Raw genomic sequence first — 15,350 nt, forward strand, 5'->3', positions numbered from 1 at the left:
AATGCGATTTTGTGCTAAAAAAAAGTAAAAAAAAAAACGGCGTGGGGTCCCCCCTCCTAAGCATAACCAGCCCCGGGCTCATTGATCCGGCCCTGGTTCCAAAAATACGGGGGACAAAACATCTGGGGGTCCCCCGTATTTTGAAACCAGCACCGGGCTCCAACAGCCCGCGGTGTCATGCCACAGCCGGGGGACACTTTTTATACAAGGTTCCCTGGCCAAAACATGAGCACCGTGGCTGGTCAGCCTTGGACGGGGTACCTGGAGGAGTGGGGACCCCCCCAATAAAGGGGTTCCCCCCCCCAGGCTTCACCCGTCCAGGGCTGAAGCCCGGGGCTGTCACCGGCGTCCGTGGCCAGTGGACGCCGGCCTGATAGGGTTAAATCGATCATACGTTACATTGCTTTATACCGGAGAACTACAAGTGCCAGCAGACCTCCCCCACATGCTGGGACTTGGAGAACCACAAGTCCCAGCATGCGGGGCATTAATGGGCCCGCTGGGACTTGTAGTCCTCCTGTAAAAAGAATGTTTATAAAAAACACACACACAGAGAAGTAAAAGTTTATTACACACACACCTCACTTTTACACCAGCGTTACTTACCATTCCTAGATCCAGCGCTGGTCTGGCTGCTTCACAGCCGGCTCCCCCCGCACTGACAGGCAGCGGGGAGAACCGGCTTTCTCCGTTGCCTCTAACAGCTTCTGTAGCGCTGTCCCAGTGCTACAGAGGCTGAGAGCGCGATTGGCTGAGCTATGCGTCTCCATGGAGACGCATAGCTCAGCCAATCAGGACTGAGCTATGCGTCTCCATGGAGACGTATCGGCCAATCGCGCTCTCAGCCTCTGTAGCGCTGGAACAGCGCTACAGAAGCTGTTAGAGGCAACGGAGAAAGCCGGTTCTCCCCGCTGCCTGTCAGTGCGGGGGGAGCCGGCTGTGAAGCAGCCAGACCAGCGCTGGATCCAGGAATGGTAAGTAACGCTGGTGTAAAAGTGAGGTGTGTGTGTGTAATAAACTTTTACTTCTCTCTGTGTGTGTTTTTTATAAACATTCTTTTTACAGGTGGACTACAAGTCCCAGCGGGCCCATTAATGCCCCGCATGCTGGGACTTGTGGTTCTCCAAGTCCCAGCATGCGGGGGAGGTCTGCTGGCACTTGTAGTTCTCCGGTATAAAGCAATGTAACGTATGATCGATTTAACCCTATCAGGCCAGCGTCCACTGGCCACGGACGCCGGTGACAGCCCCGGGCTTCAGCCCTGGACGGGTGAAGCCTGGGGGGGGGACCCCTTTATTGGGGGGGTCCCCACTCCTCCAGGTACCCCGTCCAAGGCTGACCAGCCACGGTGCTCATGTTTTGGCCGGGGGACCTTGTATAAAAAGTGTCCCCCGGCTGTGGCATGACACCGTGGGCTGTTGGAGCCCGGTGCTGGTTTCAAAATACGGGGGACCCCCAGATTTTTTGTCCCCCGTATTTTTGGAACCAGGACCGGTCCAAGAGTCCGGGGCTGGTTTCAGAAATACGGGGGACCCCTATGCTTTTTGTCCCCCCGTATTTTTGGAACCAGGTCCGGCTCAATGAGCCCGGGGCTGGTTATGCTTAGGAGGGGGGACCCCACGCCGTTTTTTTTTAATAAAAACACTTTTACACATTTTTATTAACAGGACCATGCACAGATCTCAATGATCTGTGCATGGTTCTGTGAAATTCGCCTGTCAGAACCTGGTCTATTTTTTTTGCGATTTTTGGTAACATTTACCAAAAATCGCACCCTATTACATTTGCGAGTTGTATACTTTATAATGGGAAAACATCTGGATGCGATTTGAAATGTGACTAAAAATCGCACTTCTAAAAGTGCGATTTCGCGGTAAAAAGTGCGATTTTTTACCGCGATTTTCAACCTATTAAATGTGCGATTTTCGGAAAATGTGCGATTTCGGCCGTTTTTGACCAAAAATCGCACATGTCTAAAAATCGCACCCTATTACATTTCACCCCAGGTGTTGGTAGCTCTCGAGGACTGGAGTTGGCTACCCCAGGTGTAGGGGGTCGACAATGTCTAGGTTGACAGTCACTAGGTCAACACCTAAAAATGGTCGACATACCATACATAGGCCAACAATGATAGAAGGACAACACAAGCTTAAGGCTGACATGGACATGGCTGACATATTGTATATGTTGACATATGTCAACATTGACACCGTATAAGCTTACCGCGTCCACTCGCATGGCTCGCTGAACTCGCCATGCTTCGGGCACACTATTATGCTCTCAATTTATGCCCTCTTGAATAGAAAGGTATGAACCAAGTTGGTGTAAACAAGAACATGAAAAACTTGACATTTGAGTGTCGACCATGTCCATGGGGCTAATCATGTAATTTTAGCCCTGGCCCCACACCGTGGACCCACAAATTCTGGTATTTGTCATTTGGTCAGCTGAGAAGGGGGGGGGAGATTTTCAGGAGCCTGCCTGCCATTCCAGGAGGGTAGACAGGTATGCTATAAATGATTTTCAAACAGAGGGAACAGTATGGTTAGGATTAGTAACAAGGAATCTCCCTGAAGTGGGGATGCCAATCCTGGACTCATATATGAAGCAATAGAACATAGAATTGGATAGAAACAGACATTAGCAAAAGGTTTCACTGTTCCTGGCTCCGCACATGTATCATAAAGTTGACAAAATAATTGAAATCACACCTTCTCCATATACTGTAGCAAATGTCATACACTTATGTAAGCCAGTGGTTCCCCTGACAGCCGTCACCTACTTATTATTGTTGATGTTTCACAGCATCTTCTACCAGACCTTACGTATGAGGTGTGCAATGAGGAACTTACATATAACCTCATTATAATCCTGGCACACACACTGCTCTGCCTGTTTATCAGCAAGCTGCGCTATCACAGAGTAAATGCATCAGACAGCTCTGCACATTGGGCCTTATTCTAGTTCACTCTTTCTGACAAAATCCTTCTTAGATGGACAAAACCATGTGCACTGCAGGGGGGCAGATTTAAAATGTGCAGAGAGAATTAGATTTGAGTGAGTTATTTTGTGTCTGTGCAGGGTAAATACTGGCTGCTTTATTTTTACACAGCAATATAGATCTCACTTTGAAGTAAAACCCCACCCAAATCTAATTCTCTCTGTACAAGTTACATCTGCCCCACCTGCAGTGCACATGGTTTTGTCCATCTAAGAAGGATTTTGTCAGAAAGAGTGAACTAGAATAAGGCCCATAGTCACCAGCCCCTTCATCTGCCATTAAACCTTCTATCGGATGAGAAGTGTCATGGGTGCAGATTACTTAACCTTAAAGTCTAAATTAAATAAAGACACTGAGACAGCTATTTATTAAAATGCAAATTAGAATTATGAAGAATGTATGTTGGCAAAGAAAGGACGACCAGGAATCAGCCAATCCCCTAATACAAACAACAGTAGGCATTGCAGGCGGAACCGTCTATAGTTCTCAAACACTGGGGTATAAATCCTAGGTAGACCTCAAAAGGTAACCACTCCCTTCTAACGTGACTACTCACCCGATTGGGTGCTAATATACTGTATCCCATTAAGGTGGTACTGTCTACTGCCAGTCAACAAAGAGAGCTTACCTCGATTAAAAAAATTGCACCCGTATTGATGACCTGCCGTACTTTCCCACCACAAAATAGTCAACGTCAAAACCACAAACTTCATAAACAAAAAGGGAGGGTTGGTGAGAAGCCTGGAACCAGAGGCTTGGCGCTTCCAAATCACCCCTTAAATACATTACTAAAAGAACTACGCCTCCCTACCATACCATAGGCTACTAAAAATGGTACCTCCATGCCACCCCCATCCTAGAGGTAGAGGTTTTCTTATTTAATCATTTAATCCAGAGGTTCCCAATCTTTTTTGATTCAGGGCACCCTAGAGAATCAGAATTTTTTTCACGGCACCCCTAGGTCCAAAAAAATTTAATTAGATTGGGTTTATATGCGATTCTTAGCGGCAGTTATGTGGTAAAGGGCAGGATTTGCTTCTGTTTGTACACATTCTATGATTGGCAGCCACCAGCACTGGTCTTGCTCATAAATAATTAACCATTAATAATTTGAGTTGGTCCTGGACCACCAAGCCGCGGCACCCTGCATGTGTCACGAGGCACCCCAGGGAGCCACGGCACACAGTTTGGGAACCACTGATTTAATCATTTGATTTGTCAAATCCAAAAGGATTATAAACTCTTAAATCAACCATCCTGCGAATCACTGTAGTATACACACAAACACAGAAAGGGAGACACAGCTGCGGGATCATGCTTACTCACACAACTGTTCCTATTTTAATTATTCAAACTTAATAAAATTTAACCAGTTACATTTCTTATAGTTTAAAATATTTCACTTGTTTTCATGTCTTTTCTCCTATTCGGTGATAGCATCCTCCAGGTGTGTGCTCCGAACTGACTCTGATCTTGTGAAAAACCCCATGTCGACCTTTTGACTGTCGACCTAGATACTGTCGAACTAATGACCTGTCGAACTAATGACCTTTCGACCTAGAACTATGTCGACCTTTTCCCATGTCGACCTAGACCCATGTTGACCTTTTCCAATGTCGACCTAATGGTGTCGACCATAATGCGGTAGACCAAATGACCCGTCAAACTAATGACCTTTCGACCTAAAACCAATGTCGACATTTTCCCATGTCGACCTAATGGTGTCGGCCTAATGACTGGCGACCATCATGCTGTAGACCAAATGATCCCAACCCATTTAATTTTATGTTGCATGATGATGAGCATTGTCAATAGAAATACTTGGGAATATGTGCATTTCAAAAAGGAGCCTGGTCTTACTGCAACCTGCCTGGTCTAGCAGGAAAATACTTTATACCCCAAATCTTCCACCTGCAAGCCCATAATCTTTTTCCTTGATTTATACCCTTTACATTATTTCCAGCTTTCCTCCTTGTATATGCATATTACATATTATGCCACACACTGTAATGCCCTTTACACATTATGCCACAAACTATAATGCACATTGCACATTATGCCATGCACTGTAATACCCATTACACAGTCTGACACATACACTAATGCCCATTTCATATTATGCCACACAGTAATGCCCATTATACATTATGCCACACACCATAATGCCCCCAGTACTGCTTATACAAATAATGCCCCCAGTACTTCTGCTTATACACATAATACTCCTCCTTCCCTCCAGTGTCACCCACTGAATGACAGCTATTGCCTGTCACCCACTACATCTCTCACTTGGTGAAAATGAATAGTTTGCATGGGTGTGCTAGACACCTTATACCATCAGTCCTGATATAAATTGATGTTGTGTTTCTGGGGCTAAAACACACATACTGTATACAAACAATCAATTATTTATATTCTTTTTATTTGTCAGAAAATGTGATTTAACACCTAAAACACAAAATCAATTTGGATTGATTTCCATTAATTTAAAATTGATCAAAAATTATGAAAAACAACCTATATACCAACAATATACCCCTTCGGAATCATTGTATCTGACTCAATGTTGTAAAGATCCAGACTCTGGATATTGGGACCCACTCCACTTACAATTACAAATACCCTGTTAGAGTCCAGATACATGAGTAGGTCCTGGAAGCAGCAGTGATAGCTCTAATACGGTAAAGCAGTAGGAAGCATCACACCTCCTGCATGCATTACTGATCCGAGCTGCATTCTAGGACATCGCATTGGATCAGCTGCGACAACATCGGCCAGATGCATAATCAATAGATTTCTGACATCTTGGGGTAAATTTACTAAGATGGAAGTTCTATTGAAGATGAGATGTTGCCCATAGCAACCAATCAGAACTCCCCTATTAGTAAATTGACCCCCTTGTCTGTGTATGTGTCAGGCAAAGCAACACATTAAAAAGTACATCACAAAATGAAATGGTGCCAACGCAGATGCACCTAGGTGAGGAACTAAATATTATAGTCAGGCCCGTTGTTGCACAATCGCACCCACAGCGCGGAATCGCCTTGTGGTGACATAGACGCTCAATGCATTTCTATGCACTGCGCAAGCAAATTAGACACATGTGCATGGTGACAGGTTTGCGCCAATGGCCTCAGAAGTTGCATGTGCTGATTGGCGGGGTAATGGCTACATCTGTATTTGTGCCGATTGGCGGGGTGGCTACATCTGTATTTGCAAGCAGGGTAGAATCAAGTCACTGGAGTTAATACTTATACAAAAAGTTAATTTTCTCCATGCTTTGTTTGGAAAGAAGAGGAACACACCTTTATGTTCTGCCAACCAGACCTTTAGTTCTAAATAGCTGAAAACAAATACATTTTTACAATAAACCCTGATTTTCTACTCCAAGGATCCCGGCAATTAATCCTACAAGAATATGTCAGTGTGGAACCCTTTGCTGATTGGGATGCGGTCATTCGTCAGACTGCATTTAGGTCTACAGTCATTAGGTCGACCCCACTAGGTCGACTGGCAGGAAGGTCGACCTGACTTAAGGTCGACATGGGCCAAGGTCGACATGACTTAAGGTCGAATTTGCATAAGGGTCGACATGAGGAAGGTCGACTGGTCATAAGGTCGACATGGGTTTTTCACTGTTTTTTGAGCCGACATGTGCCGACAGGCGGTATTTCATGCCCTACCATCCACTATGGCGTGGTGGGAGAATAAAATAGTGTGCCGAGCGCAGCGAGGCACCTTGCCCGAAGCATTGCGAGCAAAGCGAGTGATGCGAGGGTCCGATTCTCATTGCCAACTGTGTCCATGTCGACTGTGTCGACATTCGGATCAAAAAACAGTGAAAAACCCATGTCGACCTTATGACCAGTCGACCTTCCTCATGTCGACCTTTATGCAAATTCGACCTTAAGTCATGTCGACCTTGTCCCATGTCGACCTTAAGTCAGGTCGACCTTCCTGCCAGTCGACCTAGTGGGGTCGACCTAATGACTGTAGACCTAAATGCAGTCTGACGAATGATCCCATTCCTGCTGATTTCCCAGGATTATAAAAATAATAAAATAATACAATGTGAGATGATGATTGACCCCTGGTCCAGGGGTCATTGCTATAGTTACAGCACACCAGAAGTACTGGACTGAAGTGTGGGTTTTATCTTTTTAATAAAAGAAGCACGCACCACGTGGGATAATTACTGCAATTTGTCTAGTAGCTGTCTGCTGATGGACAGTAAAAATAATGTATTTCATTTTTTTTTAGCTATTTTTGTATCTGTCAGCAACCAACAAATATGAAACTGAAAAAGTAAACAATTTATTTAGAGATAGTCAGCGCTAAGGGGGAGTTCATGTAAGGGGCTAGAGTCCGGCTAAACACCTAGCGGCCATGGGGACACTGAAACTGAAAACACTGAAACAGGATTATTGTTTGGTGATGAGGATGTGGCATACTTGCCTACTTTTGAAAAGCAAAATGAGGGAGATTTTAGATGCTAGCAAAATGCACCGAGCAAAGAGTCGCGCACCATTGAAGGGGTGTGTCATGTTTCAATCAAAGGGCGTGTCTAGTGACATGTATGGGCGTGTCTATTTCCACCCAGGGGTGTGTCCTGCAGTGGCTGGTGATAAGAGATATATATATATATATATATATATATATATATATATATATATATATATATATATTTTACACACACACACACACACACACACACACACGTATGCAATATGGCGATGGCGGCACGGAATTTGCATTAAAGAAGTCTCTGAGTGCCGCCTTCACCATATTGCATGTCTGTGGGCCTTTCAGGCCATTGGAAGGCACCAGGGCAGGTTGCTTTTTAAAGTACATTGCATATACAGTGTAGTAGGATATTGAAACTGACTCTATTTGTTAATGGACAACCACATCATCTAGAATAAAGTCAGGTGAAGTATCTATGCTGAGATCTCATAGAACTGCGTAACAAAGTCAACCGTCTGCTGTATTGTTTAGCGTACATGTCTTCAACCTGTGGCCCTCCAGATGTTGTAGAACTACATGTCCCAGCATGCCCTGACAGTTTTGGCATGCTCTTATAGGAAAAAATGTGGCAATGCATGTTGGAACATGTAGTTTCACAACATCTGGAGGGCCACAGGTTGAAGACCCATGGTTTAACGCCTCCTGTGGAACCTGGGATTCCAAGCAGCCTGCAAGACACTGAATCTGTGGATGGTCGTGAACTCACTGCCCCAGACTCCTCTGTTAAGCCGTCTAATCAAGTTATGGTTGCCAGCATGTCTGCTTTTGATCCCCTCAAGAATCCAGATTAAATCACTAAAAATTTCATGTCTGCTTTTGGACTAACAAAGGACCAAGTTACTGGGCCTCCCAGCGCTCCTGTAGAGGAACATTCAAGCACACCTGATCGTATTGCCTCCTCCTCCTCTGCTCATCCTCCATGGGTCCAGCCTCAGCAACAGCCATAGCCCAGAGCTCAGCAGCCAGGTCAGATGGAAAGCCAAATGTATCATGGGCTTCTTATTGCCGCCAGTCGCAACCCACCAACCTCTGCCACATATGGCGACCCCCCTCCCTCTGGCTTACCTTCCTCCAGGAAGCCTGGACCCGGAACGTAAACCCCTCCTCCCCATAGACACACAGCCGGAGGTCCTTCTGGCTGAAGGGGGGAGAAGGAGGCACCGGGGACAGCCTGCTTAGGCTTACAGCCATGGGGGGAGTGAGGAGAGCCCAGGGAGGTGACAGAGACCTGCATTACAATGCTAATCGCATATGTTAATACATATGCATTAGCATCGCTGCGGTGGCACGGCGATGTATTTTAATACATCCCGCCCATAGTCACACAGCCATAGGCTATAGCAAAAGTTGATCACAACTTCTCCAGTGCAGGCAGCAGCACAGGGAAGTGTGCCCAGGCCCAGTGTGACACCTCCACAACCACCAGTGCCATGCAGACCCTGCTGACTACATACACAGGGGTGCAGAGGAGGAGCGGAGGTGCGTGCATTGGGATTTACATTACTGACAGACCCCCCCTAGCAAACATTACTGACCCCCCCAGCAAAACATTACTGACAACCCCCCAGCAAAACATTACTAACAACCCCCCAGCAAAACATTACTGACAAACCCCCCCCCCCCGCAAAACATTACTGACAACCCCCCAGCAAAACATTACTGAAAACCCCCCAGCAAAACATTACTGAAAACCCCCCAGCAAAACATTACTGACACCCCCCCCCCCCTGCAAAACATTACTGACAAACCCCACCCCCCCCCCCAGCAAAACATTAAACATTACTGACCCCTCTTCCCCAGCAAACATTACTGACCCCATGCTGAGTGCTGACCGAGTCTGTGCTCATGTGGTGTGTGGTTACTGCTCTCCTCTTCTCCTCAGCTGGGCTCCTCCATTGCATCATGACATGTGACTTCCTGTTCAACTTCAGATCAGGAAGCCGGAGAGAAGGCTGGGGGCGGCATTGGTGCTCACAGTCACAGTGTGTCACACTGATGGGAGGGGAGGAGGGGGGATCCGGGGAGACGCCGCTGCCTGTCAGTGTCTATAATAAAAGTACAGTACGATGACAGGGCAGCGCGGAGGAGAGGGAAGACGGCCCTGGGTGGGGGAGAGAGGCTACAGTCAGACAGTTATACTTACTGCTGCAGTGCTGCTGCTCCCGGCCTCCCGCTGCCCCCTCTCACTCACTGACACAGTCTAATGCTGCTGCGCTTCCCGGCTCCCGCTGCTGCCGCTCGTTTCAGCTGCTCCGGCTACCGCACCACGGCTACCCACACAGCCCCGCGGTAGCCGGCAAAAGAAATTATGTCATGACGTCGCGCATTCAGGCCCCGCCCCCGAAACATGCTGTTCGCGCATGCGCAGTCAAAAATTTTGGGGGAATGGGACAAAAACCGGGAGGAACTGAGGGGTTTGCGGGGGAGCGGGAGGAGGATTGAAAAAACGGGAGACTCCCGCTAAATGCGGGAGGGTAGGCAAGTATGGGATGTGGTCATTACACAAAGCCATTATGGTGCTGAATCAGCTGCACAGGAGAACACTAAAAATAACAGTGCACCAAATAACAATTGCAAGATTGATCAATTATTGCATTCAGGGATAGAGTGTGCGAGAAAACTGTCCCTGCAAATCTGGGTACTGTAATTCTCAGGATAATTTTCATGAAAAATACCCTATGTACTGAAATTCCTATGCACTTCCGTAGTCTATAAAAAGTGGGTGTGGCCTCTTATACAGACATGTATTGAAGTCCCCATTGTTACATTTAATAACACATTTCCATTACTGACAACTCCTACACAGAAATACCTTATACATCCTCCCCTCATCCTGACACCAGTGACAACAACTTCACAGCAACCTCCCACACCCCCTCACTTCTCTAATATGCATATCTGCCCCAAACACTGACCGTCCACACACACAATTCCCACCCTCAACACTGGCTTCACCATTTCCTCATCTGACAGCACAGACGGCAGAGGTCCCCTGGGACTGATACACAGTAGCAGCCGGCTTATCTCTCCTCTGAGGCTCAATTTGGGAGGAAGCGCTGCTGCAGCATCCTAAGCTGTTGGCTGCACAGTGCTCCTCCATCCTCTCCTGTCCTGCGGCCCAGTTTAAATATTTCTGGAGGTAGAGGGAGCTGTAGGGCGGGCAGCAACTTGCAAGTGCTGGAGACCCACTGTGCATGCCCTGTGGCCTTTCTGGTGCACGGAACTCGCGCTCCACCGGAACCACCCTCCCTAGGCCCCTGACAGTGTACACACTCAGTTGGGAGGCTATGGAGGCTTTCAAAGTCACTCAGATTCCGGGAGAATCCTGGAATCCGGTAGACTGCAAAAACATCCTGGAGGGTTGCCACCAATTCAGGGAGAATCCAGGAAATCCTGGAGAGGTGGCAACCCTACACACAACCCCCTCTGCTTACTCTTACCTGCTTCCCGCGCCAGTGATTGCTAATTTGGGAGAGCAGTTGGTCATCGGACAGTCCCAAAAAACAGGACTATCCCGTGAAAATCAGGACAGTTTGGAAGTATGAATTGCTTTATATTTAAATGTATTTCCCTAAATGACCAAGAATTCATATTTATGAATATTTATTTCTCTACGAATGTCTCCAGGAATGTGACCGATTAGCTGCAGAGAAAAGCGTAACTGTCTCCTGCCACTTTGCTGACTTCTGGAATTAGATCGGCTTTCTCTGGCATACAGTGTACGTCAGCATTGCAATACGCTACTAACCCTTATGTATCATCAGATCTGTGTCCTTACCTAGCTTCTTGACATGGAACAGACTCCGAGGTGTGCTGAGAGCCCTGAAACTCCCCACATACTGAGGAGATGCATGAAAATTAACATTCTCTAATGCTAGTATCTGATGCACATTGAGCTGTACAATCACTTATTGTAATAAGATGCAGATTTAGTATATGCCAAAAATGAAATGACAATAGGTACTTGAGTAGTATCACGGCTCCCACGATAGGCATCGTACAGGGAAAAATGCGATGCGATGTCATTTTTCACTGAAATCATGGACATGTGGTAAAATCATGTAAAATGCACCCCAAATGTCATTTTTCACACTGTACCACCCCCACTATCAACTCCAACCCGAAGCGTGGCGAGCGCAGCGAGCCCGCGAGGGGCGGCGGTACGCGTCCTACGACCTTTTCATACCCCCACTATCCACGTCGGCGTGGAGTTGAGAATAGAAAGTGTGGCGAGCGCAGCATGCCACCGAGCCCGAAGCGTGGCGAGCGCAGCGAGCCCCGTACGGGGACACGGATACCTGTGAAGCCCGCGAGGGGACACGGATACCTGTGAAGCCCGCGAGGGGACACGGATACCTGTGAAGCCCGCGAGGGGACACGGATACCTGTGAAGGTATCCGCTGCGCTCGCCACGCTTTGGGCTCCGTGGCTCGCTGCGCTCGCCACACTTTCTATTCTCAACTCCACGCCGACGTGGATAGTGGGGGTATGAAAAGGTCGTAGGACGCGTACCGCCACCCCTCGCGGGCTCGCTGCGCTCCCCACGCTTTGGGTTAGCGTTGATAGTGGGGGTGGTACAGTGTGAAAAATGACATTTGGGGTGCATTTCACATGTTTGCTACTAAATAAATGCATTTGGATGCATTTGTGATCAAAATCGCATGCCATCGCATCGCATAGCATGCGATGGCATGCGATTTTCATCACAAATGCATAAAAAACCCGGTAAAATCGCATCGCATCGCATGCCATCGCATGCCACTACATATGGCATGCGATGGGAGCCGTGAAGGTATACAAGTACCGCCAATATAGCAGTCAGTTTTACATAAAGTGCACAGCTACAGTAACAGCCAGCTATAAAATAAGGACTGGTGCAGGGTGGAACAACACAAACTGCATAGAATTGCTCAACACGTTCCCAGAATTGATAGGGAAACGAAGAGATCTTATAATAGGCCGGGTACAGTACTCTTTGGAAATCTACTAGATTATTATGTACATCATAGACTATAATAAAGGAAATATAATATAACAATATTAGGTACTTGTTTCCTAGCACGGCCACAAAGATCATGATCGTGGGCATCGTGAGGAAAAATTGGGGGCATCGCGGCCATCGCATGCACTAAAAAATCGGGTGCGATGGCCGCGACGCGATGCCCGCGATTTCCCCATAGGGAACAATGTTAAATGCCTCAATTTAGCCGCGATGCCTCCGATTTCCCATAGGAAACAATGTTAAATGGGTCGATTTACCCAAATCATCATAGGGAACAATGGTAAATGGCCCAGAAACCCCCCAAAACACCCCTGAACAGTGAAATGTCCCCCCAAAAGTATTTTACGCCACCCCACGATCAACGTGAACCCGAAGTGTGGCGAGCGCAGCGAGCCCACGAGGGGCGACGGTACGTGTCCTCCAGTGGCGTAACTATATATTTTGCGCCCCCCCGCCAAATTTTTTCGGCGCCCCCCCCCCCACACACCCCACACCCCACACCTAGCCAGGTAAATACCTGGACGGTGTGATCTCCCTCACAGCAGTAGCCGAGCACAAGCGCAGTGAGGGGACCCCTGGGAAGAGGACTACATGCCCCATGAGCATCCGGGAGCGGGGTAGAGGGGGAACGGAGAGCGCGAAAAAGGGAGGAGTGGAGGATCTGACCTGCCGCATCTGCGTCACTGTCCCGTCACTCGCTCCCGGCGCCGGCTCCTGCTGATAATGAAAAGTGACTCTTAGAAAATGGCTGCCAAAACTGTCTGCAATACGGGGGCAGCCATTTTCTAAGTGTCACTTTTCATTATCAGCAGGAGTCGGCGACGGGAGCGAGTGACGGGCAGTGACCGCAGATGCGGCCGGGCAGCAACGCAGCGGGTATCTATAGCACCGCAGCCCCCCAGGCGCCCATAGTTACTCTGCGCCTCCCCGCCATGGCGGGGGCTGCGGTAGCTTAGTTACGCCAGTGGTGTCCTCCAACCTTTTCATACCCCCACTATCCACGTCGGCGTGGAGTTGAGAATAGAATAGTGTGGCGAGCGCAGCGAGCCACCGAGCCCGAAGCGTGGCGAGCGCAGCGAGCCCCGCGAGGGGACGCGGATACCTGTGAAGCCCACGAAGGGAAGCGTTTACCTGTGAAGGTATCCGCGTCCCCTCGCGGGGCGCGCTGCGCTCGCCACGCTTCGGGCTCGGTGGCTCGCTGCGCTCGCCACACTATTCTATTCTCAACTCCACGCCGATGTGGATAGTGGGGGTATGAAAAGGTCGGAGGACACGTACCGCCGCCCCTCGCGGGCTCACTGCGCTCGCCACGCTTCGGGTTCACGTTGATCGTGGGGTGGCGTAAAATACTTTTGGGGGGACATTTCACTGTTCAGAGGTGTTTTGGGGGGTTTCTGGGCCATTTACCATTGTTCCCTATGATGATTTGGGTAAATTGACCCATTTAACATTGTTTCCTATGGGAAATCGGGGGCATCGTGGCTAAATTGAGGCATTTAACATTGTTCCCTATGGGGAAATCGCAGGCATCGCGTCTGGACCATTTAAGCCTTTTTTAGCCGCATACGACGCGCCCGACCCGATTTTGACTGTTTTCAATGCATTTCAATGGGAAAATCGGGGGCATCGCGTCGGTCGCGTCGTATACCACTAAAAATGACACCCGATGCCCGCGATTGTGGCCATGCTAGGAAACAAGTACCCAATATTATAATGAGCAAAAACAGGGCAAAAAAACTATTTGTAACTTCATTGTATTTACTTTTGTGCTCTATGGGTGGGAGTTCTATTTCAAATGGGATGTTGCTATGGGCAACCAATCAGAATCTACTTATTTACTTAGCATCTTCTAGAATATGATAGATAGTATCTGATTGGTTGCCCATTGCAACATCCCATGTGAAATAGAACTCCCTTCCTCATACATTTTCCCTTATGTGTAAGAAAACATTACTTTTGCAGATATAGGGATCTATGTATTCTATGCAAATCTGAACCATGCTTGCCTATCTTGGTACCACCAGTCTTGAAGGTGGGCTGGATCAAGGCGGGGTATCATGAATGTGTCATTGAGGCTCCACCCCATTATACATTGCCCCCCAAATTATAACTGTATAGTGGGAAGGGGCTTTCATTCAGTACGAATTGCATTTGTTATGGGCGAATTGCATTTGTAATTGGGGCTACTGCTAAATCCTGTGTATCTAGCAAATAAAAGGATGGGGATCTTGGCTTATTGTCACCAGATTAAGATTCTATGAGGAAGACATCTGTGTTGCCATTAATGTGACATCTCTAAGATGTCACCTCCACACTTTCACTTGAGGGGCTGGAAAGAGGGTAGTGGTGGCAGTGTGGGTATGAGGGGAGGTGGGGGTCAGTAGGTGACATTTTGCCTAGAATGCCAAGAATCCTTAAACCGGCCCTGCCTTAGGGATCTTTATGGACTCGGGGAGATATACTAAAATTATTCTTCAAGGGATAAAATGGCTGCGTTTGAAAATCTTTTGATATCTTCACCTTGTCCCACACATGTGTAAATGTGCTGTCTGCATTGGGTCTACATGTATTAGGTCGACAGTCAACCATTATTGGTCGACATACACATAAGTAAAATCCAAACATGGTAATGGTCGACACATGACAATGTCGACATGAGTTTTCATATTTTTTTTCTTTTTTTAAACTTTTTCATACCATCCACGTGGACTACAATTGGGAAACTGGCACCAAAGCATGTTGAGCCATGAGAGGATGCGCAGTACATTAATTGGGGGTCCAATTACAGAATATACAAATTGACACCAATAAAACATGAAAAAC

Source organism: Crinia signifera, chromosome 4 (assembly GCF_055691185.1).
Source record: "Crinia signifera chromosome 4, ASM5569118v1, whole genome shotgun sequence".
NCBI classification, from domain to species: Eukaryota; Metazoa; Chordata; class Amphibia; order Anura; family Myobatrachidae; genus Crinia; species Crinia signifera.